Source organism: Schistocerca gregaria, unplaced genomic scaffold (genome assembly GCF_023897955.1).
Source record: "Schistocerca gregaria isolate iqSchGreg1 unplaced genomic scaffold, iqSchGreg1.2 ptg000166l, whole genome shotgun sequence".
Taxonomy (NCBI): domain Eukaryota; kingdom Metazoa; phylum Arthropoda; class Insecta; order Orthoptera; family Acrididae; genus Schistocerca; species Schistocerca gregaria.
This window is the reverse complement of record NW_026061722.1, coordinates 1,427,519-1,453,491: the sequence shown is the minus strand read 5'-3', so window position 1 is coordinate 1,453,491 and position 25,973 is coordinate 1,427,519.

Genomic DNA, 25,973 nt, shown 5'->3' with positions numbered 1-25,973 from the left:
AAATGTAACCGTTTCAGAGAGAAGAGCGACCAATGTGACGATCTGGCTTTAAGTCGATTTGATAAGAAATGACGAAAACGGACGGATGTCTCAGGTTTTTACTACATATGAACACTTTTCACATTCTCCCGTGCAACGCAGCTGCTAGTCCTCCTTTGATGCAAAGTCTTAAGTTCCTAGCTCATGTCCAAGACCCCAAAGCCAGCTAAAAAGTCAATAATCGATATCTAAAACGTTATTGTACTACTTCTTACTGGCTATTACATCAACTTAGAAGTTTCATCAGTGTTCTACTATGGTGCTGTTAGTGTCTCCGCATATCGCAGCACGCGACATAGCTTTGCAGACGATTAATGTAACCGTTTCAGGGAGTAGAGCGACCAATGTGACGATCTGGCTTTAAGTCGATTTGATCAGAAATGACAAAAACGGACGGATTTCTCAGGTTTTTACTACACATGAACACTTTTCACATTCTCCCGTGCAACGCAGCTGCTAGTCCTCCTTTGATGCAAAGTCTTAAGGTCCTAGCTCATGTCCAAGACACCAATGCCAGCTAAAAAGTCAATAATCGATATCTAAAACGTTATTGTACTACTTTTTACTGGCTATTACATCAACTTAGAAGTTTCATCATTGTTCTACTATGGTGCTGTTAGTGTCTCCGCATACCGCAGCACGCGACATAGCTTTGCAGTCTATAAATGTAACCGTTTCAGAGAGAAGAGCGACCAATGTGACGATCTGGCTTTAAGTCGATTTGATAAGAAATGACGAAAACGGACGGATTTCTCAGGTTTTTACTACAAATGAACACTTTTCACATTCTCCCGTGCAACGCAGCTGCTAGTTCCCTATGGATGCAAAATCTTAAGGTCCTAGCTCATGTCCACGACCCCAAAGCCAGCTAAAAAGTCAATAATCGGTATCTATAACGTTATTGTACTACTTCTTACTGGCTATTACATCAACTTAGAAGTTTCATCTGTTTTCTACTATGGTGCTGTTAGTGTCTATGCATACCGCAGTACGCGACATAGCTTTGCAGACGATAAATGTAACCGTTTCAGAGAGAAGAGCGACCAATGTGACGATCTGGCTTTAAGTCGATTTGATAAGAAATGACGAAAACGGACGGATGTCTCAGGTTTTTACTACATATGAACACTTTTCACATTCTCCCGTACAACGCAGCTGCTAGTTCTCTTTTGATGCAAAATCTTAAGGTCCTAGCTCATGTCCAAGACCCCAAAGCCAGCTAAAAAGTCAATAATCGATATATAAAACGTTATTATACTACTTCTTACTGGCTATTACATCAACTTAGAAGTTTCATCAGTGTTCTACTATGGTGCTGTTAGTCTCTCCGCATACCGCAGCACGCAACATAGCTTTGCAGACGATAAATGTAACCAATGTAACCGTTTCAGAGAGAAGAGCGACCAATGTGACGATCTGGCTTTAAGTCGATTTGATAAGAAATGACGAAAACGGACGGATTTCTCAGGTTTTTACTACACATGAACACTTTTCACATTCTCCCGTGGAACACAGCTGCTAGTCTTCCTTTGATGCAATGTCTTAAGGGCCTAGCTCATGTCCAAGACCCCAAAGCCAGCTAAAAAGTCAATAATCGATATCTAAAACTTTATTGTACTACTTCTTACTGGCTATTACATCAACTTAGAAGTTTCATCAGTCTTCTACTATGGTGCTGTTAGTGTCTCCGCATACCGCAGCACGCGACATAGCTTTGCAGACGATAAATGTAACCGTTTCAGAGAGAAGAGCGACCAATGTGACGATCTGGCTTTAAGTCGATTTGATAAGAAATGACGAAAACGGACGGATTTCTCATGTTTTTACTACATATGAACACTTTTCACATTCTCCCGTGCAACACAGCTGCTAGTTCTCCATTGATGCAAAATCTTAAGGTCCTAGCTCACGTCCAATGCACCAAAGCCAGCTAAAAAGTCAATAATCGAAATCTAAAACGTTATTGTACTACTTCTTACTGGCTATTACATCATCTTAGAAGTTTCATCTGTTTTCTACTATGGTGCTGTTAGTCTCTCCGCATACCGCAGCACGCGACATAGCTTTGCAGACGATAAATGTAACCGTTTCAGAGAGAAGAGCGACCAATGTGACGATCTGGCTTTAAGTCGATTTGATAAGAAGAATGACGAAAACGGACGGATGTCTCAGGTTTTTACTACATATGAACACTTTTCACATTCTCCCGTGCAACGCAGCTGCTAGTCCTCCTTTGATGCAAAGCCTTAAGGTCCTAGCTCATGTCCTAGACACCAAAGCCAGCTAAAAAGTCAATAATCGATATCTAAAACGTTATTGCACTACTTCTTACTGGCTGTTACATCAACTTAGAAATTTCATCTGTGTTCTACTATGGTGCTGTTAGTGTCTCCGCATACCGCAGCACGCGACATAGCTCTGTAGACGAGTAATGTAACCTTTTCAGAGAGAAGAGCGTCCAATGTAACGTCCTGGCTTTAAGTCGATTTGATAAGAAATTACGAAAACGGACGGATTTCTCAGGTTTGTACTGCATATGAATACTTTTCACATTCTCCCGTGCAACGGAGCATCAAGTCCTTCTTTGATGCAAAATTTTAAGGTCCTAGCTCATGTCCAAGGCCCCAATGCCAGCTAAAAAGTCAATAATCAATATCTAAAACGTTATTGTACTACTTCTTACTGGCTATTACATCAACTTAGAAGCTTCTTCTGCGTTACTATGGTGCTGTTAGTGTCTCGGCATACCGCAGCACGAGACATAGCTTTGCAGGCGATAAATGGTACCGTTTCAGAGATAAGAGCGGCCATTGTAACGTTCTGGCTTTAAGTCGATTTGATAAGAAATGACGAAAACGGACGTATTTCTCAGGTTTGTATTACATGTGAACTCTTTTCACATTCTCCCGTGCAACGCAGCTGCTAGTCCTCCTTTGATGCAAAATCTTAAGGCCCTAGCTCATGTCCAAGGCCCCAAAGCCAGCTAAAAAGTCAATAATCGATATCTAAAACGTTATTGTACTACTTCTTACTGGCAATTACATCAACTTAGAAGCTTCTTCTGTTTTACTATGGTGCTGTTAGTGTCTCGGCATACCGCGGCACGCGACATAGCTTTGCAGGCGATAAATGGTACCGTTTCAGAGAGAAGGGCGGCCAATGTAACGTTCTGGCTTTAATTTGATTTGATAAGAAATGACGAAAACGGACGGATTTCTCAGGTTTTTACTACATATGAACACTTTTCACATTCTCCCGTGCAACGCAGCTGCTAGTCCTCCTTTGATGCAAAGTCTTAAGGTCCTAGCTCATTTCCAAGACCCCAAAGGAAGCTAAGAAGTCAATAATCGATATCTGAAACGTTATTGCAATACTTCTTACTGCCTATTACATCAACTTAGAAGTTTCATCAGTGTTCTACTATGGTACTGTTAGTGTCTCTGCATACCGCAGCACGCGATATAGCTTTGCAGACGATAAATGTAACCGTTTCAGAGAGAAGAGCGACCAATGTGACGTCCTGGCTTTAAGTCGATTTGATAAGAAATGACGAAAACGGACGGATTTCTCAGGTTTTTACAACATATGAACACTTTTCACATTCTCCCGTGCAACGCAGCTGCTAGTCCTCCTTTGATGCAAAGTCTTAAGGTTCTAGCTCATGTCCAAGACCCCAAAGCCAGCTAAAAAGTCAATAATCGATAATTAAAACGTTATTGTACTACTTCTTACTGGCTATTACATCAACTTAGAAGTTTCATCTGTGTTCTACGATGGTGCTGTTAGAGTATCCGCAAACCGCAGCACGCGACATAGCTTTGCACATGATAAATGTAACAGTTTCAGAGAGAAGAGCGACCAATGTGACGAACTTGCTTTAAGTCGATTTGATAAGAAATGACGAAAACGAACGGATTTCTCAGGTTTTTACTACAAATGAACACTTTTCACATTCTCCCGTGCAACGCAGCTGCTAGTCCTCCTTTGATGCAAAATCTTAAGGCCGTAGCTCATGGTCAAGGCCCCAAAGCCAGCTAAAAAGTCAATAATCGATATCTAAAACGTTATTGTACTACTTCTTACTGGCAGTGTTATCAACTTAGAAGCTTCTTCTGTGTTCTACTATGGTGCTGTTAGTGTCTCGGCATACCGCAGCACGCGACATAGCTTTAAAGGAGATAAATGGTACCGTTTCATAGGGAAGAGCGGCCATTGTAACGTTCTGGCTTTAACTCGATTTGATAAGAAATGACGAAAACGGACGGATTTCTCAGGTTTGTACTACATGTGAACACTTTTCCCATTCTCCCGTGCAACGCAGCTGCTAGTCCTCTTTTGATGCAAGATCTTAAGGCCCTAGCTCATGTCCAAGACCACAAAGCCAGCTAAAAAGTCAATAATCGATATCTAAAACGTTATTGCACTACTTCTTACTGGCTATTACTTCAACTTAGAAGTTTCACCAGGGTTCTACTATGGTACTGTTAGTGTCTCTACATACCGCAGCACGCGATATAGCTTTGCAGATGGTTAAATGTAACAGTTACAGAGAGAAGAGCGACAAATGTGACGGTCTTGCTTTAAGTCGATTTGGTAAGAAATGACGAAAACGGACGGATTTCTCAGGTTTTTACTACACATGAACACTTTTCACATTCTCCCGTGCAACGCAGCTGCTAGTTCTCCTTTGATGCAAAATCTTAAGGTCCTAGCTCATGTCCAAGGCCCCAAAGCCAACTAAAAATTCAATAATCGGTATCTAAAACGTTATTGCACTACTTCTTACTGGCTATTACATCAACTTAGGAGTTTCATCTGATTTCTACTATGGTTCTGTTAGTGTCTCCGCATACCGCAGCACGCGACATAGCTTTGCAGACGATAAATGTAACCGTTTCAGAGAGAAGAGCGACCAATGTGACGATCTGGCTTTAAGTCGATTTGATAAGAAATGACGAAAACGAACGGATTTCTCAGGTTTTTACTACATATGAACACTTTTCACATTCTCCCGTGCAACGCAGCCGCTAGTCCTCCTTTGATGCAAAATCTTAATGCCGTAGCTCATGTTCAAGGCCCCAAAGCCAGCTAAAAAGTCAATAATCGATATCTAAAACGTTATCGTGCTACTTCTTACTGGCTATTACATCAACTTAGAAGCTTCTTCTGTATTCTACTATGGTGCCTATATTGTCTCCGCATACCACAGCACGCGACATAGCTTTGCAGACGATAAATGTAACCGTTACAGAGAGAATAGCGGCCAATGTAACGTTCTGGCTTTAAGTCGATTTGATAACAGATGAGGAAAACGGACGGATTTCTCAGGTTTTTACTACTTATCAACACTTATCACATGCTCCCGAGCAACGCGGCTGCTGGTCCTCCTTTAATGCAAAATCATAATGTCCTAGCTCATGTACATGACACCAAAGACGGCTAAAGGGACAATAATCGATAACTAATACGTGAATTGTAATACTTCTTACTAGTTATGACATCAGCTTAGAAGCTTCTTCTGTGTTCCACTATGGTGCTTTTAGTGCCTCCGCATATCGCATCACGCGTAATAGCTTTGTAGACGATAAATGTAACCGTTTCAGAGAGAAGAGCGACCAACGTGACGTTCTGGGTTTAAGTCGATTCGATAACAAATGACAAAAACGGACGGATATCTCAGGTTGTTACTACATATGAACACTTTTCACATTCTCCCGTGCAACGCGTCTGCTAGACTCCCCATCAAGCAAAATCTTAAGGTCCTAGCTCATGTCCAAGGCACCAAAGAAGGGTAAAAGGTCAATATTCGATAACTAAAACTTGAATTGTAGTGTTTCTTACTGGCTATTACATCAACTTAGAAGCTTCTTCTGTGATCTGCTATCGTGCTTTTAGTGTCTAGCCCATACCGCAGAACACAACACAGCTTTGCAGACGATAAATGAAACCGTTTCAGAGAGAGGAGTGGCCAATGTAACGATCTGGCTTTAAATCGATTTGATAACAAATGGCGAAAATGGCAGATGTCTCAGGTTTTTAGCACAAATGAACACTTTTCAAATTACCCGTGCAAAGCGGCTGCTAGTCCTTCATCATGCAAAAACTTTAGGTCCTAGCACAAGTCCAAGGCGCCAAACCCGTCTAAAAAGTCAATAATCGATTACTAACACGTGAATTGTACTACTTCTTACTGGCTATTACTTCAACTTAGAAACTTCTTCTGTGTTCTACTATGGTGCCTTTAGTGTCTCCGCAAGCCGCAGCACGCGACATAGCTATGCAGACGATAAATGTAACCGTTTCAGAGGCAAGAGCGGGCAGTGTGACGATCTGGCTTTAAGTCGATTTGATAACAGATGAGGAAAACGGACGGATATCTCACGTTTTTACTATATATGAACACTTTTCACATTCTCCCGTGCAACGCAGCTGCTAGTCCTCCTTAGATGCAAAATCTGAAGGTCCTACCTCATGTCCAAGGCTCCAAAGCCAGCTAAAAAGTCAATAATCGATATCTAAAACGTTATTGTACTACTTCTTACTGGCAATTACATCAACTTAGAAGCTTCTTCTGTGTTCTACTATGGTGCTGTTAGTGTCTCGGCATACCGCAGCACGCGACATAGCTTTGCAGGAGATAAATGGTACCGTTTCAGAGAGAAGAGCGGCCAATGTAACGTTCTGGCTTTAAGTCGATTTGATAAGAAATGACGAAAACGGACGGATTTCTTAGGTTTGTACTACATGTGAACACTTTTCACATTCTCCCGTGCAACGCAGCTGCTAGTTCTCCTTTGATGCAAAGTCTGAAGGTCCTAGCTCATGTCCAAGGCCCCAAAGCCAGCTAAAAAGTCAATAATCGATATCTAAAACGTTATCGTCCTACTTCTTACTGGCTATTACATCAACTTAGAAGCTTCTTCTGTATTCTACTATGGTGCCTATATTGTCTTCGCATACCACAGCAGGCGACATAACTTTGCAGACGATAAATGTAACCGTTACAGAGTGAATAGCGGCCAATGTAACGTTCTGGCTTTAAGTCGATTTGATAACAGATGAGGAAAACGGACGGATTTCTCAGGTTTTTACTACTTATCAACACTTTTCACATTCTCGCCTGTGCAACGCAGCTGCTAACCCTCCTTTCATGCGCAAATCTTAATGTCACTGCTTATGTCCAAGGCACGAAAGACGGCTAAATAGTCAATAATCGATAACTAAAACTTGAATTGTACTACATCTTACTGGCTATTACATCAACTTAGAAGCTGCTTCTGTGTTCTACTATGGTGCTTTTAGTATCTCTGCATACCGCAGCACTCGACATAGCTTTGCAGACGATAAATGTAACCGTTTCAGAGAGAAGAGCGGCCAGTGTGACGATCTGGCTTTAAGTCGATTCGATAACAAATGACGAAAACCGTCGGATATCTCAGGTTTTTACTATATATGAACACTTTTCACATTCTCCCGTGCAACGCAGCTGCTAGTCCTCCTTTGATGCAAAATCTTAATGCCCTAGCTCATGTCCAAGGCCCCAAAGCCAGCTAAAAAGTCAATAATCGATATCTAAAACGTTATTGTACTATTTCTTACTGGCAATTACATCAACTTAGAAGCTTCTTCCGTGTTCTACTATGGTGTTGTTAGTGTCTCGGCATACCGCAGCACGCGACATAGCTTTGCAAGCGTTAAATGTTACCGTTTCAGATAGAAGAGCGGCCAGTGTGATGATCTGGCTTTAAGTCGATTCGATAACAAATGACGAAAACGGACGGATATCTCAGGTTTTTATTATATATGAACACTTTTCACATTCTCCCGTGCTACGCAGCTGCTAGTCCTCCTTAGATGCAAAATCTGAAGGTCCTAGCTCATGTCCAAGGCCCCAAACCCAGCTAAAAAGTGAATAATCGATATCTAAAACGTTATTGTACTATTTCTTACTGGCTATTACATCAACTTAGAAGCTTCTTCTGTGTTCTAGTATGGTGCATTTATTGTCTAAGCATACCACAGCACCCGACATAGCTGTGAAGACGATAAATGTAACCGTTACAAAGAGAATCGCGGCCAATGTAACATTCTGGCTTTAAGACGATTTGATAAGAGATGAGGAAAACGGACGGATTTCTCAGGTTTTTACTACTTATCAACACTTATCACATTCTCCCGAGCAACGCGGCTGCTGGTCCTCCTTTAATGCAAAATCTTAATGTCCTAGCTCATGTACAAGACACCAAGGACGGCTAAAGGGACAATAATCGATAACTAATACGTGAATTGTAATACTTCTTACTAGCTATTACATCAGCTTAGAAGCTTCTTCTGTGTTCCACTATGGTGCTTTTAGTGCCTCCGCATATCGCATCACGCGTCATAGCTTTGTAGACGATAAATGTAACCGTTTCAGATTCAAGAGCGGGCAGTGTGACGATCTGGCTTTAATTCGATTCGATAAGAAAAAACGAAAACGGCCTGATTTCTCAGGTTTTTACTACATATAAACACTTTTCACATTCTCTCGTGCAACGTGGCTGCCAGACTTCCCATCAAGCAAGCACCAAAGAAAGGTAAGAGGTAAATAATCAATAACTAAAACTTGAATTGTACTGTTTCTTACTAGCTATTACGTCAACTTAGAAGCTTCTTCTGTGTTCTACTATGGTGCTTTACGTGTCGAGCCCATACCGCAGCACACGACATAGCTTTGCAGACGATAAATGAAACCGTTTCAGAGAGAAGAGCGGCCAATGTGACGAACTGGCTTTAAGTCGAATGGTTAACAAATGACGAAAACGGACGGACTTCTCAGGTTTTTACTATATATATGAACACTTTTTACATACTCCCGTGCAAAGTGGCTGCTAGACATCCCTTTATGCAAAATCTTAAGGTCCTAGCTAATGTCCAAATCACCAAAGAAGGGTAAAAGGTCAATAATCGATAACTATAACTTGAATTGTACTATTTCTAACTTGCTATTACATCAACTTTGAAGCTTCTTCTGTGTTCTGCTATGATGCTTTTAGTGTCTCGCGCATACCGCAACACGCGACATAGCTTTGCACACTATAAATATAACCGTTTCAGAGAGAAGAGCGGCCAATGTGACGATCTGGCTTTAAGTCTATACGATAACAAATGACGAAAACGGACAGATTTCGCAGGTTTTTACTACTTATGAACACTTTTCAAATTACCCGTGCAAAGCGGCTGCTAGTCCTTCATTATGCAAAAACTTAAGGTCCTAGTTCAAATCCAAGGCGCCAAAGCCGTCTAAAAAGTCAATAATCGATAACTAAAATGTGAATTGTACTACATCTTACTGGCTATTACATCAACTTAGAAGCTACTTCTGTGTTCTACTATGGTGCTTTTAGTGTCTCCGTATACTGCAGCAAGCGACATACCTTTGCAGACAATAAATTTAATGGTTTCAGAGAGAAGAACGGCCAATGTAACAATCTGGCTTCAAGTCGATTTGATAACAAATGACGAAACCGGACCGATATCTCAGGTTTTTACTCCATAAGAACACTTTTCACATTCTTCCTTGCAACGCGGCTGCTAGTCCTCCTTTCATGCAAAATTTTAAGGTCCTAGCTCATGCCCAAGGCAACAAAGCCGGCTAAAAAGTCAATAATCGATAACTAAAACTTGAATTATACTTCTTCTTACTGGCTTCTACATCAGCTTAGAAACTTCACGTGTGTTCTATTATGGTGCTTTTAGTGCCTCCGCATACCTCAGCACGCGACATAGCTTTGCAGACTATAAATAAAACCGTTTCAGAGAGAAGAGCGGCCAATGTGACGATCTGGCTTTAAGTCGATTCGATAACAAATGTCGAAAACGGACGGATTTCTCATGTTTTTAGTACATATGAACACTTTTCACAATCTCAATAGCAACGCGGCACGCAGCACGCGACATGGCTTTGCAAGCGATAAATGAAACCGTTTCAGAGAGAAGAGCGGCCAATGTAACGATCTGGCTTTAAGTCGATATGATAACAAATGACGAAAACGGACGGATATCTCAGGTTTTTACTACGTATGAACACTTTTCACATTCTCGCGTGCAACGCAGCTGCTAGTCCTCCATTTATGCAAAATCGTAAGGTCCTTGCTCGTGTCCAAGGTACCAAAGAAGGCTAAAATGATAGTAATCGACAACTGAATCTTGAATTGCACTGCTTCTTACTGGCTATTACATAAACTTAGAAACTTCTTCTGTGCTCTATTTTGGTGCTTTTAGTGTCTCCGTATACTGCAGCACGCGACATAGCTTTGCACACGATAAATGTAACCGTTTCAGAGAGAAGAGCTGCCAATATTCGATCTGGCATTAAGTCGGTTCGATTGCAAATGACGAAAACGGGCGAATTTCTCAGGTTTTTGCTAGATGTGAACACTTTCCACATTCTCCTGTGCGATGTGGCTGATAGACCTTCCTTCATGCAAAATCATAAGATTCTAGCGCATGTACAAGGCACCAATGCCGGCTAAAAAGTCATTAATCAATAACTAAAACTTGAATTTGACTGCTTCTTACTGGTTATTACGTCAACTTAGAAACTTCTTCTGTGTTCTACTATCGTGGCTTTAGTGTCTCCGCATTCCGCAGCACGCGACATAGCTTTGCACACGATGAATGTAACCGTTTTAGAGAGAAGACCGGCCAATGTGACGATCTGGCTTTAAGTCGATACGATAAAAAATGACGAAAACGGGCGGATTTCTTAGGTTTTTAGTACATATGAACACTTTTCACATTCTCTCGTGTAACGTGGCTCATCAGACCTTGATTAATGCCAAATTTTACGGTAGTCGGTCATTTCACTGGCACCAAAGCCGGCTAATAAATCAATAATCGATAACTAAACCTGAATTGTACTGTTTCCTAAGGGCTAATTACATCAACCTAGAAGCGTCTTCTGTGTTCTACTGTGTTGTTTTTAGTGTCTCCGCATTCCTTAGCACGCAACATAAGTTTGCAGACGATAAATGTAACCGTTTCAGAGAGAAGAGCGGCCAATGTAACAATCTGGCTTTAAGTCGATTTGATAACAAATGACGAAAACGGACGGATATCTCAGGTTTTAACTACATAAGAACACTTTTCAAATTCTCCCGTGCAACGCGGCTGCTAGTCCTCCTTTCATGCAGAATCTTAAGGTCCTAGCTCGTGTCCAAGGCACCAAAGCCGGCTAAAAAGTGAATAATCGATAACAAAAACTTGAATTGAACTACGTGTTACTGGCTACTACATCAACTTGGAAGTTTCCTATGTGTTCTAGTATAGTGCTTTTAGTGTCTCCGCATACCGCAGCACGTGACAGTTCTTTGGAGACGATAAACGTAACCGTTTCAGAGAGAAGAGCGGCCAATGTAACGATCTGGCTTAAAGTCGATTTGATAAAAAATGACGAAAACGGACTGATATCTCAGGTTTTTACTACATAAGAAGACTTTTCACATTATCCCGTGCAACGCTTCTGCTAGTCCTCCTTTCATGCAAAATCTTAAGGTCCAAGCTCAAGTCCAAGGCACCAAAGCCGGCTAAAAAGTCAATAATCGAAAGCTAATACTTGAATTGTACTGCTTCTTACTGGGTATTACATGAACTTAGAAGCTTCTTCTGTGTTCTACTATGGTGTATTTAGTGTCTCCGCATACCGCAGCACGCGACATAGCTTTGCACACGATCAATGTAACCGTTTCAGAAAAAAGAGCGGAAAATGTGACGATCTGGCACTACGTCGATTCGATAGCAAATGACTATAACGGTCGGATTTCTCAGGTTTTTACTAGATATGAACACTTTTCACGTTCTCCCGTGCAACGTGGCCGCTAGACCTCCTTTCATACTAAATATTAAGGTCCTAGCTCATGTACAATGCACTGAAGCCATCTAAAAATTCTATAACTGACAACTGAAACTTGAATTGTACTGCTTCTTACTTGCTATTACATCAACTTAGAAGCTTCTTCTCTGTTCTACTATGGTGCTTTTAGTGTCTCCGCATACTGCAGCACGCGACATAGCTTTGCACACGATAAATGTAATCGTTTCAGAGAGAAGAGCGGCCAATGTGACGATCTGTAATTAAGTCGATTGGATAGCAAATGACGAAAACGAGCGGATTTCTCAGGTTTTTACTAGATGTGAACACTTTTCACGTTCTCCCGTGCAACGTGGCAGCTAGATCTACGTTCTTACTAAAACGTAAGGTCCTAGCTCATGTCCAGTGCATTAAAGCCATCTAAAAAGTCAATACTCGGTAACTAATACTTGAATTGTACAGCTGCTTACTGGCTATTAGATCAACTTAGAAGCTTCTTCTCTGTTCTACTATGGTGCTTTTAGTGTCTCCGACTACCGCAGCAAGCGACATAGCATGGCACACGATAAATGTAACCGTTTCAGAAAGAAGAGTGGAAAATGTGACGATCTGGCATTAATTCGATTCGATAGCAAATGACGATAACGGGCGGATTTCTCAGGTTTTTACTAGATGTGAACACTTTTCACATTCTCCCGTGCGATATGGCTCATAGACCTCCCTTCATACTAAATCGTAAGGTCCTAGCTCATGTCGAATGCACTAAAGCCTTCTAAAAATTCACTAATCGATAACTAATACTTCAATTGTACAGTTGCTTACTGGCTATTACATCAACTTAGAAGCTTCTTCTGTGTTCTACTATGGTGCTTTTAGTGTCTCCGCATACCGCAACACGCGACATAAGTTTGCACACGATAAATGTAACCGTTTCAGAGGGAAAACGGCCAATGTGACGATCTGGCATTACGTCGATTCGAAAGCAGATGACGAAAACGGGCGGATTTCTTAGGTTTTTACTGCACATAAAAACTTCTCACTTTCTCCCGTGCAACGTGGCTGCCAGACCTCCCTTCATGCCAAATCTTAAGGTCCTAGCTCATGTCCAAGGCACCAAAGCCGGCTAAAAATTCAATAATCGATAACTAAAACTTGAATTGTACTGCTTCTTACTGGCTATTACACCAAATTAAAAGCTTCTTCTGTGTTTTACTATGGTGCTTTTAGTGTCTCCGCAAACCGCAGCACGCTACATAGCTATGCAAACAATAAATGTAACCGTTTCAGAGAGGAAACGGCCAATGTGACGATCTGGCATTACGTGGATTCGAAAGCAGATGTGAAAACGGGCGGATTTCCTTGGTTTTTAGTACATATGAACACTTTTCACATTCTCTCGTGTAACGTGGCTGCCAGACCTTGTTTAATGCCAAATCTTAAGGTAGTCGGTAATTTCACTGGCACCAAAGCCGGCTAATAAATCATCTACATCTACATCTACATGACTACTCTGCAATTCGCATTTAAGTGCTTTTCAGAGGGTTCATCGAACCACAATCATACTATCTCCTACTGTTCCACTCCCGAACAGCGAGCGGGAAAAACGAACAGCTACACCTTTCTGTTCGAGCTCTGATTTCTCTTATTTTATTTTGATGATCATTCCTACCTATGTAGGTTGGGCTCAACAAAATATTTTCGCATTCGGAAGAGAAAGTTGGTGACTGAAATTTCGTAAAAAGGTCTCGCCATGACGAAAAACGTCTATGCTGTAATGACTTCCATCCCAACTCGTGTATCATATCTGCCACACTCTCTCCCCTATAACGCGATAATACAAAACGAGCTGCCCGTTTTTGCACCCTTTCGATGTCCTCCGTCAATCCCACCTGGTAAGGATCCCACACCGCGCAGCAATATTCTAACAGAGGACGAACGAGTGTAGTGTAAACTGTCTCTTTAGTGGACTTCTTGCATCTTCTAAGTGTCCTGCCAATGAATTGCAACCTTTGGCTGGCCCTCCCGACAATATTATCTATGTGGTCCTTCCAACTGAAGTTGTTCGTAATTTTAACATCCAGGTACTTAGTTGAATTGACAGCCTTGAGAATTGTACTATTTATCGAGTAATCGAATTCCAACGGATTTCTTTTGGAACTCATGTGGATCATCTCACACTTTCCGTTATTTAGCGTCAGCTGCCACCTGACAAACCATACAGCAATCTTTTCTAAATCGCTTTGCAGCTGATACTGGTCTTCGGATGACCTTACTAGACGTTAAATTACAGCATCATCTGCGAACAGTCTAAGAGAACTGCTCAGATTGTCACCCAGGTCATTTATATAGATCAGGAACAGTAGAGGTCCCAGGACGCTTCCCTGGGGAACACCTGATATCACTTTAGTTTTACTCGATGATTTGCCATCTATTACTACGAACTGCGACCTTCCTGACAGGAAATCACGAATCCAGTCGCACAACTGACACGATACCCCATAGCTCCGCAGCTTGATTAGAAGTCGCTTGTGGGGAACGGTGTCAAAAGCTTTCCGGAAATCTAGAAATACGGAATCAACTTGAGATCCCCTGTCGATAGCGGCCATTACTTCGTGCGAATAAAGAGCTAGCTGCGTTGCACAAGAGCGATGTTTTCTGAAGCCATGCTGATTACGTGTCAATAGATCGTTCCCTTCGAGGTGATTCATAATGTTTGAATACAGTATATGCTCCAAAACCCTACTGCAAACCGACGTCAATGATATAGGTCTGTAGTTAAATGGATTACTCCTACTATCCTTCTTGAACACTGGTGCGACCTGCGCAATTTTCCAATCTGTAGGTATAGATCTATCGGTGAGCGGGCGGTTGTATATGAGTGCTAAGTAGGGAGCTATAGTATCAGCGTAATCTGAAAGAACCTAATCGGTATACAATCTGGACCTGAAGACTTGCCCGTATCAAGCGATTTGAGTTGCTTCGCAACCCCTAAGGTATCTACTTCTAAGAAACTCATGCTAGCAGATGTTCGTGTTTCAAATTCTGGAATATTCCATTCGTCTTCCCTGGTGAAGGAATTTCGGAAAACTGCGTTCAATAACTCCGCTTTAGCAGCACAGTCGTCGATAACAGTACCATCGGCACTGCGCAGCGAAGGTATTGACTGCGTCTTGCCGCTTGTCTACTTTACATACGACCAGAATTTCTTCGGATTTTCTACCAAATTTCGAGACGATGTTTCGTTGTGGAACCTATTAAAGGCATCTCGCATCGAAGTACGTGCCAAATTTCGCGCGTCTGTAAATTTTAGCCCATCTTCGGGATTTCGCGTTCTTCTGAACTTCGCATGTTTTTTCCGTTGCCTCTGCAACAGCGTTCGGACTTTTTTTGTGTACCACGGGGGATCCGTTCCATCTCTTACCAATTTATGAGGTATGAATATCTCAATTGCTGTTGCTACTATGTCTTTGAATTTGAGCCACATCTCGTCTACATTCGCATAGTCAGTTCGGAAGGAATGGAAATTGTCTTTTAGGAAGGCTTCTAGTGGCACTTTATCCGCTTTTTTAAATAAAATTATTTTGCGTTTGTTTCTGATGGATTTGGAAGAAATGGTATTGAGCCTAGCTACAATGACCTTGTGATCACTAATCCCTGTATCAGTCATGATGCTCTCTATCAGCTCTGGATTGTTTGTGGTCAAGAGGTCAAGTGTGTTTTCGCAACCATTTACAATTCGCGTGGGTTCGTGGACTAACTGCTCGAAATAATTTTCGGAGAATGCATTTAGGACAATCTCGGAAGACGTTTTCTGCCTACCACCGGTTTTGAACAAGTATTTTTGCCAACATACCGAGGGTAGGTTGAAATCCCCACCAACTATAACCGTATGAGTTGGGTATTTATTTGTTACGAGACTCAAACTTTCTCTGAACTGTTCTGCAACTGTATCATCGGAGTCTGGGGGTCGGTAGAAGGAGCTAATTGTTAACTTAATTCGGCTTTTAAGTATAACCTCCACCCACACCAATTCACACGGAGTATCTACTTCGACTTCACTACAAGATAAACCACTACTGACAGACACAAACACTCCACCACCAATTCTGCCTAATCTATCTTTCCTGAACACCGTCTGAGACTTCGTAAAAATTTCTGCAGAACTTATTTCAGGCTTTAGCCAGCTTTCTGTACCTATAACGATATCAGCTTCTGTGCTTTCTATTAGCGCTTGAAGCTCAGGGACTTTTCCAGCGCACCTACAACAATTTACAACTATAATTCCGACTGTTCCTTGATCCAAGCACGTCCTGTAATTGCCAAGCACCCTTTGACATTGCAGCCCATCCCGCACTTTCCCGAGGCCTTCTAACCTAAAAAACCGCCCAGTCCACGCCACACAGCCTCCGCTACCCGTGTAGCCGCCAGCTGAGTGTAGTGAACTCCTGACCTATTCAGCGGAACCCGCAACCCCACCAGCCTATGGCGCAAGTCAATGAATCTGCAGCCAATAAGGTTGCAAAACCGTCTGAGCCTCTGATTCAGACCCTCCATCCGGCTCTGCACCAAAGGTCCGCAGTCGGTTTTCTCAACGATGCTGCAGATGGTCAGCTCTGCCTTCATCTCGTAAGAAAGACCGGCAGCCTTCACCAAATCAGATAGCCGCTGGAATCCAGAGAGAATTTCCTCTGATCCAAAGCGACACACGTCATTAGTGCCGACATGTGCCACCACCTGCAGCTGGCTGCACCCTGTGCTCTTCATGGCATCCGGAATGACCCTTTCCACATCAGGAATTACTCCTCCCGGAATGCACACGAAGTGCACACTGGATTTCTTCTCCTCCTTAGCCGCCGTATCCCTAAGGGGCCCCATTACGCGCCTAACATTGGAGATCCCAACTAATCGATAACTAAAACCTGAATTGTACTGTTTCCTACGGGCTAATTACATCAACCTAGAAGCTTCCTCTATGTTCTACTGTGTTGTTTTTAGTGTCTCAGCATTCCTTAGCACGCGACATAAGTTTGCAGACGATAAATGTAACCGTTTCAGAGAGAAAAGCTGCCAATGTAACGCTCTGGCAATACGTCGATTTGATAGCAAATGACGAAAACGGGCTTATTTCTTAGGTTTTTACTACATATGAACACTTTTCACATTCTCTCGTGTAACGTGGCTTTTAGGCCTCTCTTCATGCAAAATCTTAAGGTCGTCGGTAATGTCAAGGCACCAAAGCCGGATAATAAGTCAATAATCGATTACTAAAACTTAAAGTTTAGTGCTTCTTACTGGCTGATTACATCAACTTATAAGCTTCTTCTGTGTTTTACTGTGTTGCTATTAGTACCTCCACATAGCGCAGCACACAACAGAAGTTTTCAGACGATGAAGGTAACCACTTCACAGAGAAATTCCAAATTCTGTGTCTGTGTCTACTGCCTGCTCATATTGTTTAAAGCAGGTTGCTCTAAATGCCCAGTGGATCTGATTCCCTTGATACCCATTCTAAACAATCTCGGATTGGGAAAGACCAAGCTCTGCTTATACTTATAGTCTGAGAAGTTGACATATCTTAGACAGTAAAATATGATGGTTAAAGATGTCCACTGAGTATTCCCATATACACTGAAGTTAGCTTTGAACAACAAATTATTAATTGGCCACCTACTCTTGACTCAATAGCTACTAAGATCTTTCACTGGTGAAGGAGGTGACAACGTTGTTACGTCCATTAGAGGCTTCTGTAGTTTGCTGAGAATGATGTGATATAATTGTGCCTTGTGATTTTCTGTGGAGTTCCAGAGTAAGTTCTACACTGGTGCAGGACATCCATTATTGCTGTTCTCATTCGAGGCAATCCTGGATTCTAAATCTCAAGCACCAGAGGATTAGAAACAGCAATGCAACCTCTGTCTTCCTGGCTGTCCACTATTTCAAAGTGCTGTGGTTGACAGTCTCTTCTCATTGTGCAGTGCTTGTAGATTATTGTAAATGGATAAACTGCAATATTTAGAACATCTCATTCTAAACTTTCTAAAGAACGAGACTTTTCTGTCACGACCACTTTTTGTGTGAGGTGATAAATACCAGGAATTTGGTTGTATTTTGAGAACCTAATGGTGACATACATTAGTGTCTGTGTAAATTAATGGAACTGGATTTTTCCTGAGGTCGGCAGTTTTCCGAAGGTCGACGTTTTCCCACGAGGTCGGCGTTTTACCCCGAGGTCGACGTTTTTCCCTCGAGGTCTGCGTTTTTCCCCGAGGTCGGCGTTTTTTCCCTAGGTCTGCGTTTTTGCACTGAGGTCGGATCGGCGATTTTTTCCCCGAGGTCTAGAAATCTATCGGTATATTGAAAATCCAAAGTATTTTGATGTATATCGAACTATACTGATATGTCAAGTCAACTTGAAACATATATCCGACCACTAGATATCGGTATTTATCGAGATAGCGATATATTTCGATATACCTATTTATTTCGAGAATCGTTTTCTTAGGGGTACAGATTTTTTTCAAGACGTCCATTCTTTCCCATTATCGATTCATTTCGATATATCGACTTATGTCGAAGCACTCATTATATCGAGATGTCGATTTATTTCGAGATATCTATCTATATTGAGGCATCCATTTATTTCGAGGTATCAATTGATTTCGAAGTATCCGTTTATGTCGAGATATCGATTTAGTTTGATATACCGAAACAAATCGGGTTGTCTGTTTATTTCGAGCTATCGATATATTATTCCATGTATCGGTGTACTTCAGATATCGATTCCTTTCGAGATATCGATATATTTCAAGAAACCTCTATATCTCAAGTAATCCATAAATTTCTAGATATTGTATTTTTAGAGATATCTTTATATTACTAGGTACCAATATATTTCAAGATATCGATATATTTCTATACCTCGATTTATCTCGAGAGGTCCGTGAGATTCGAGATATCGATCTATATGGTAAGCTGAAATGCGTCTAGATGTCGATATATTTCGGGATATCTAATCATTTCGATGTAGCTGTCTTTTGGAGGTGTCGATTTATTTCGAAGTTTCGATTTTTTTCATGGTGTCGATTTATTTCGAGGTTGCGATTTATTTCGGGTTGGCGATTTATTTCTGGGTGTGGATTTATTTCGAGGTGTCGATATATTTCGAGGTGACGATATATTTCGACGTTACTTGTCAACTGCATCAGCTTCGAACCTATTTCGTACAGAGTGGTGCGACTGCATACCTCAGAAGGCGACATTGATATCCAGACGATGAATGTAAACGTTTCCGAGAGAAAAGCGTCCAATGTGACGAATTGGCACTACGTCATTATGAAAACAAATGACGGAAACGTGAGGTTTCTGCCACTCAAAGTGCTGCCAACTTTCACCCCACCCCCTCCTCACTCTCCCCAGTCGTGGCGATCAGCTGGTGTGATAGAAATGGACACAGGAAAGTAATAACGTTCCATGAAATCCCATTCTAGGGAGGTTCAAGGGTAAATGTTCCAGACGGTTTATTTGCATTAAGACACGCATACTGGACATCTACAATGTCACATCTGCCAGATCGTTTCTATTGTCAGCAGTGGAAAACAAAACAGCGTACTGAAAAAGCCATAGTGAGACGCGGTTTTTGGTAGACGAAATAATTGGAATACTCTAGGCACTGATAATGATGATCTAATGAGAATTCTGGTATTGTTTTGAAAGATGCATTTAAATATGCATTGAACGTAGCTCCAAATTATTTTGAGAATTATAATTGCGGTATGATGGATCTACATTGGAGATTTGGTAATGCAAAACATTTCGATCTGAGAATACTTTACGTGATGGAACGGCATTGACCTTGTGTGTCATTAGGGTAAAGTTAATTTGCCGCCATTAACATAAAATTTATCCGCCATTAACATAAAATCTATTTTTCAGCTTACTTCAATAAGGACTCACTTCAGATGATTGGACAACTAAAGAGAACTCAAACCGTTATTTTAATAGTATTCGTAGGTCCAATGCAGCATTTACCGTGGACAGTCCCTGAGTCAAGACTGTCAGTTTTATGTAGGGAGCACTCCTTTAAGAAAGCACTCCGTGTTCAGGCCACAAGTGGCCAATCAGGACCATCCGACCGCCACGTCATTCTCACTGAGGGTGGAGGAGGAGCTGGCTCTCCCACTCGTTGTGGTAGTTTCCTTTGACTGGAGCCGCTACTATTCGGTCGAGTAGTTCCTCAATTGGCATCGCAAGGCTGAGTGCAACCCGAAAAATGGAAACAGCGCATAGCGGCCCGGATGGTCACCCATCCAAGTGCCGACCACGCCCGAAAGTGCTAAACTTCAGTGATCTGACGGGAACCGGTGTATCCACTGCGGCAAGGCCGTTGCCCCTACCACTTTTACATGATATTTTTGATCGTAGATCAGGTCTGATGGCTGGAAAGAATGGACATTTACCATGTTATGCACATTTATATTTTCACTACGTCGACACAGCTGGTCCAATTTCGACCAGCGGTGATGGTAGCCATAATGATCGAGCCAAGCATCCTGTGTACATTGGTTGCACCCAAGTGTGTGGGGATCACAGCATTCGTGACATTTAAATTTGTTACTTCTTTGCTACTATATTCGCAATAAATTTTGCAGACAGTATCCGCATATGACGCTGAATGCACCTACAAAATTATATCATTGTACGACACATGTTTCAGGAGATACGTCATAAAAACTCAGGACAAGGCCAGACGCTGCATAGTACGGACGTGGACGCACAGCTGTAAATAAATGCCTGGTCAACACCAAGCTTTTCCGCTAGTCATCTATAAAGATAAAAAATCCCCAATATTGTCCACCAGCATATTTTTGAAAAACCTTTATTTTGTCATCCATTTTTTTTTCCTGTAAAAATCGTAAAAGCCGCATCATTGTGTTTTTAAAAATCGTTTCCTATTGTCATCTCTTTTTATGTATTTTAAACCATTTATCGCTTGTGTAACCTGTGGCTACAAGTCCATTCCCTTTATGGGGTAATCGAAATAATGAACAACGGAAAAAAGTGTGGGTCAATTTCTTCCTCATTTTTCGGAACTTTTGATAATAGTAAATCGTTGGCTCTTTGAGGGCGTGGTAGGTACATACAAGAGATTAGTGTAAGATTAGAATTTGGGTTAGATACAGTGCCAGGAGGTTCTGTTTCTATCTGGCTAGCTTCAAAGTACTTCACCATCTACTAAGTGATGCGTTTCATTGTGAATGGTGTGGTCTGTGCTAGGTCTACCCTTTACTCCACAATGCTGTTCCTTCGATGCTATTAAAACCAGGATGTTATCAAAATATATGCACAGTGGCAGACTGGAGTCTGCAGAAATATTTCCAGTGGTGGGGAGGGGGGAAGGCGCGTCGGGGCTGGAGTGCATGATTCTGAAACTGGCACTCTGTGTACAAATCAGCTGGTCAGTTACGAGGTGCATCAAGCTACAAGACCCTAACTCTATAAGCGCTACAACTGGTCAAAGCTAAGGTTTAGCAGTATTGTGGAGAATTCTTATCTGGAAGAGTATGAGTATACTGTAACGAATAAAAACTCTTTACTCCAGATTCCAAGGATGGTTAGGGGCGACGGGTGAAAGTGCCCTTTTGCCTATCCTCCCCTCCCCACCTCCTCCCCTCCCCCTCCCCTTCCCCCTCGCGGACGCCAATGGCTGGCCCGTTCATTTTGAGAACATCAGAGTTGCAGTAACCTTTCTGAGAAACTGTTCTAGATGTCCTTGCGCGTCAATCTTACCACTCACAACAGCAGTGGGAATGTCGGTTATCGCTCAAACAACTGGTTTTCGGCTCTTATCAGTTTCCCAGCCTCACTTTAACCTAATTGTTAAAGCCCGTCACAATACCAGTTCTTGTAATAACCGATTTTCAGTATTTTATTTACATTATTTCCTCTTGTAAACGTAGAAATCAAACAAAGATAAAAATTTTTACTTTCTCAGTTTCTTGATAAATGGAATCAAAACGTCAAATACATATATGATGACCTGCAGCCGTCCAGAACGAAATTAGAATTATATTAATACCGTCAGCTGCTCACGGGTGTCGATATATATCAACGGGGACAGGTGACAATGTGTGCCTGTCTGGGACTCGAACCCGGGATCTCCTGCTTACATGGCAGGCTCTCTGCCCATCTGAGCCACCGAGGGCACAGACGATAGTGTGACTGCAGGTACTATCTCGCGCACGCTTCCCGCGAGACTCACATTCTCACCTTCCATGTCCACGCACTACATTCGTAGTGTCCCACACCAACACATTCATTACTCGTGGAACACATTCTTACCAAGTCCCGTAACAGTTCGGGGAATACTTGTGCATCTTCACAGAAGAAGGTCATGGCTGGTGTTGCCAGAACCATATACTTATATGGATATGGACATGTCTTCCACGAGGAATGAGTGTGTTGGAGTGGGACTCTACGACTGTAGTGTATGGACATTCAAGGTAAGAATGTGAGTCTCGCAGGAGGCGTGCGCGAGATAGTCCCTGCAGTCGAACCATACACTGTGCCCTCGGTGGCCTAGATGCATAGAGCGTCTGTCATTTTAGCAAGAGATCCCGGGTTCGAGTCCCGGTCGTGGCACACATTTTCACTTGTCCACGTTGATATTTATCAACGCCCGTGAGCAACTGACGGTATTAATATAATTCTAATTTCTTTAAATTAAATAGTCCAATAAAACTTTGTCCGCTGTTCGCTGTTTCTCTCAAAATATAGCGAGTACTTCTATACCACAGAAAACTGCCAGTATTATCCTACTGATTTTAGTTTTTAGAACTCTGCTCAAAAATTATATTTAAATCGGTTATCACAGCACTATGCGGGCATTACGTATAATCCAGCGATAAAGAGTGGAAACTGCGGCAGGAGAACTCTCTTTTTCGTTTTAATTTCTCTGTTAACGGCTAAAAGCAGACAACGTAGACACAGGCAGCAGATCAGGCACTTTCTAATTTTATCCCGAACTATGAATGATTTGTAAAATTTTAACTTTTTTCCTTGTATGATGTCGCAAGTCGACCAAATCGACCATTGTGCTTCACTCGTACTGCATATCGTAAAATACTTCCAGGCTTCCAGATGGTGCCATTCTGTGTTACAACTGACGTTCGACAACAGCGAGAAACTGCGTCCATTCTCGCGCACTGCTTGTATAACAGGCACAGTATTGTCTCGGCAATGTTGGACCAATTCACTTGTTGCTCGTTTCTATCAGCAGTGTTATTAAAGTGGCATACATCACTTTTCCCATTTTTTCTGTAATAACGCAGTATTTAAGAGCTATGGAAATCTTACGAATAAAAATTACTCGTCTTTTTTAAAAAAGGTTTATTTGAAAACTAAAAATTTTACTACGACAACTGTGGCTAATTGGTATATCTGTTTTTACGTGGTTATGAGGAAAATATAAAAAGATACTTGTTATAACCGAGAGCAAACAAATACCGAAAGACATCGGTTATTCAGAACTAAAATACCCATGTCGTTTTAACTGATCGGTTTTTCTATCTCTAAACTGCAGTGTCTCCACAGAAAAGTGTGTCGTTCCATCAATGTACATAGCAACGTTGAGATATGTATGTGTTTATGCCCAATATCGGCAAATGGAAACACGAAGAGGTAATAAGCACATGAGCGATAGAATTTATTTCACAGTCAGAAAAGTCGAGTGACAGACAAGACTGAATCACTGTAATAGAAATTATATGGAAAGCTGTGTAAAGGAAAATTTCCAGTTCTTTCGTGGATTCCAAAATTGAAGCAAATTCCGGGACATCAAGGTGACATAGTCTTATACGGATAGTATTCCATGACTAACGTAATTGGCCCACATACTGTACTGGTATACTGATAATATTACACTACTAAGGTAATTTACCTGAAATAATTTACAAACATGTTACTATAACATTCGCTACTACTCATTACGCTAATTGACCTTCAGCCATTAAGCGCAAGCGCAGATCTCAGTTATGATACGTGCGCCATCCAAAAATTTATCAGGGTGGTAACTCAACACAACTACAAACGATCATTGTGTGCAAAATAAATAGAACACCTCATAAGAAGAACATGACGGGTTTGAATCATTCCCACCGCAAAGGATGAAAAAATCAGGCTTGCACATAAGACCACTTGATAACTAACCAGAAATTCAGATTAGTTGTAGCTTCGGTGACAATCGCCTTTTTTACATTTTCCCCGTAAACTAGATAATTATGAAACGTAACAACTACTCTAAAATATCTGCAGCAACGGACTTGCCGCGGAGGTGGCATCGGTTCACGTGAGATCACCGAAGTTAAGTGCGTTGTCGGGCGTTGAAGGCACTTGGATGGGTGATCATCCAGGCCGCCTCATGATGCCAATCGAGGAGCTACTCGACCCAATAGTAGCGGCTCCGGTCAAAGAAAACCATCATAACGACCGGGAGAACAGTGTGCTGATCCCCGCCCCTCCTGTTCACATCCTCCACAGATGATGACACGGCGGTCGGATGGTGCTGTCCCAGTAGGTCACTCGTGGCCTGAAGACGGAGTACTTATAAAGCAACTACTCTCCAGTGGATGGTCGAACTACTGAGACCTTGATGCCTGGTATCAATAACAGATGGCAGCACAAGAGGTTGGCTTACGCCTACTGCCGAATTTTGCGATCTGTCGTAAGCCTGCGTAAGCACGTGGGGCCTTCCGTCTTAAGTGCAAGCATATCCATTGCGTTTTCTGCCGCGCGACTTGAGTGGAGTGTTTCATTATTTCTGAAATATTATAGAAATGTTTTTCGTTGTATATCCTCACCATCGGTACTGAATTTACTGTAAAAGTACTTGCTCACTTTTCGGAACTTCCGTTCATAGTAAATCGATACTATTTGAAGCCGTGGTAGACACGAGTCTAGTGTGCTTCACCTTCAGCACCTTCTGTGTCAGTCTCGGTTCCTATGTCCCTGATTTCACAACGAACAGTTCGTTGTCTACTGAGTATACTGTCTGTTGCACGACACTATCCCTCCCACGCTGCTAAATGTAGGTCGTCGGCAAAATATGACTGCAGTGGAACAAGGGCGTCTGCAGAAATTTCCCCAGGAGGTGGTGGTGGCATTGTTAGTGGTGTGTGTGTGTGTGTGTGTGTGTGTGTGTGTGTGTGCGTGTGTGTGTGTGTTTGTGTGGAGGCCATTACTATGAAATTCACACAGTCCAGACCGCCAAGGAAAATAAACCTTGAGATTTGGAAAGGTTGTTGATCTTATACCGCTTATACTGCATATTTCGAAATTCCACCTCTAAGGGGGATACACAGGAAATGAAAGGATTTTTGAAACATGTAGCTATTAAGGTAATTTTGAAGCTAGGCAGACGAAAATTTGTATCTGGTTTCTAGGTCAGAAATAAAGAAATATGTGTTCCAGTATTATTGGGAATTTAACCTCTATGAGGTGAAATAGTAGGTGAACATTTTATCTTGAGATAAAAAATTATGGAAGGACTATGGAAGTATTTTTAAGGCTATATCTACGAAAATTGGTATTTGACTTCAAGGTTACAAATAAGAAAATACGTATTTTCGTGTTTTTGGAAGTTCAACCCCTAAGGGGATGAAATAGAGTGAGCTGGTGCGTTTCTGGCGCCAGTTTCCGTCGATCGATGTTTCGATCTTTGAGTCGCGGTCCAGAGGACACTGCTCGCTAACCGACTGTAGTAGTTCTCTGTGCGGCCCAACATCGGGCTTACCGCGCTTACACTGGACACAGTTGCCAACAAATCGCATGCCATCGCCATATAGGTTGGGCCAAAACATGTGTTCCCGAACTCTGTTCAAGGTCTTGTAGAACCCCAAATGATCCCCTACCGCCGAATCGTGGAAATATCTGAGTGCCATGCTAACTCGTTCCTGTGGAATACAGACCTTCCCTTCACCACGGTTGTCTTCCCCTTTACACAAGACACCCCCCCCCCCCCCAACCCCACCCCCCGAAGACCTCGCCATCCGCCAACTGCTGCCGAATCGGTCCCCACCCGGGGTCCTCT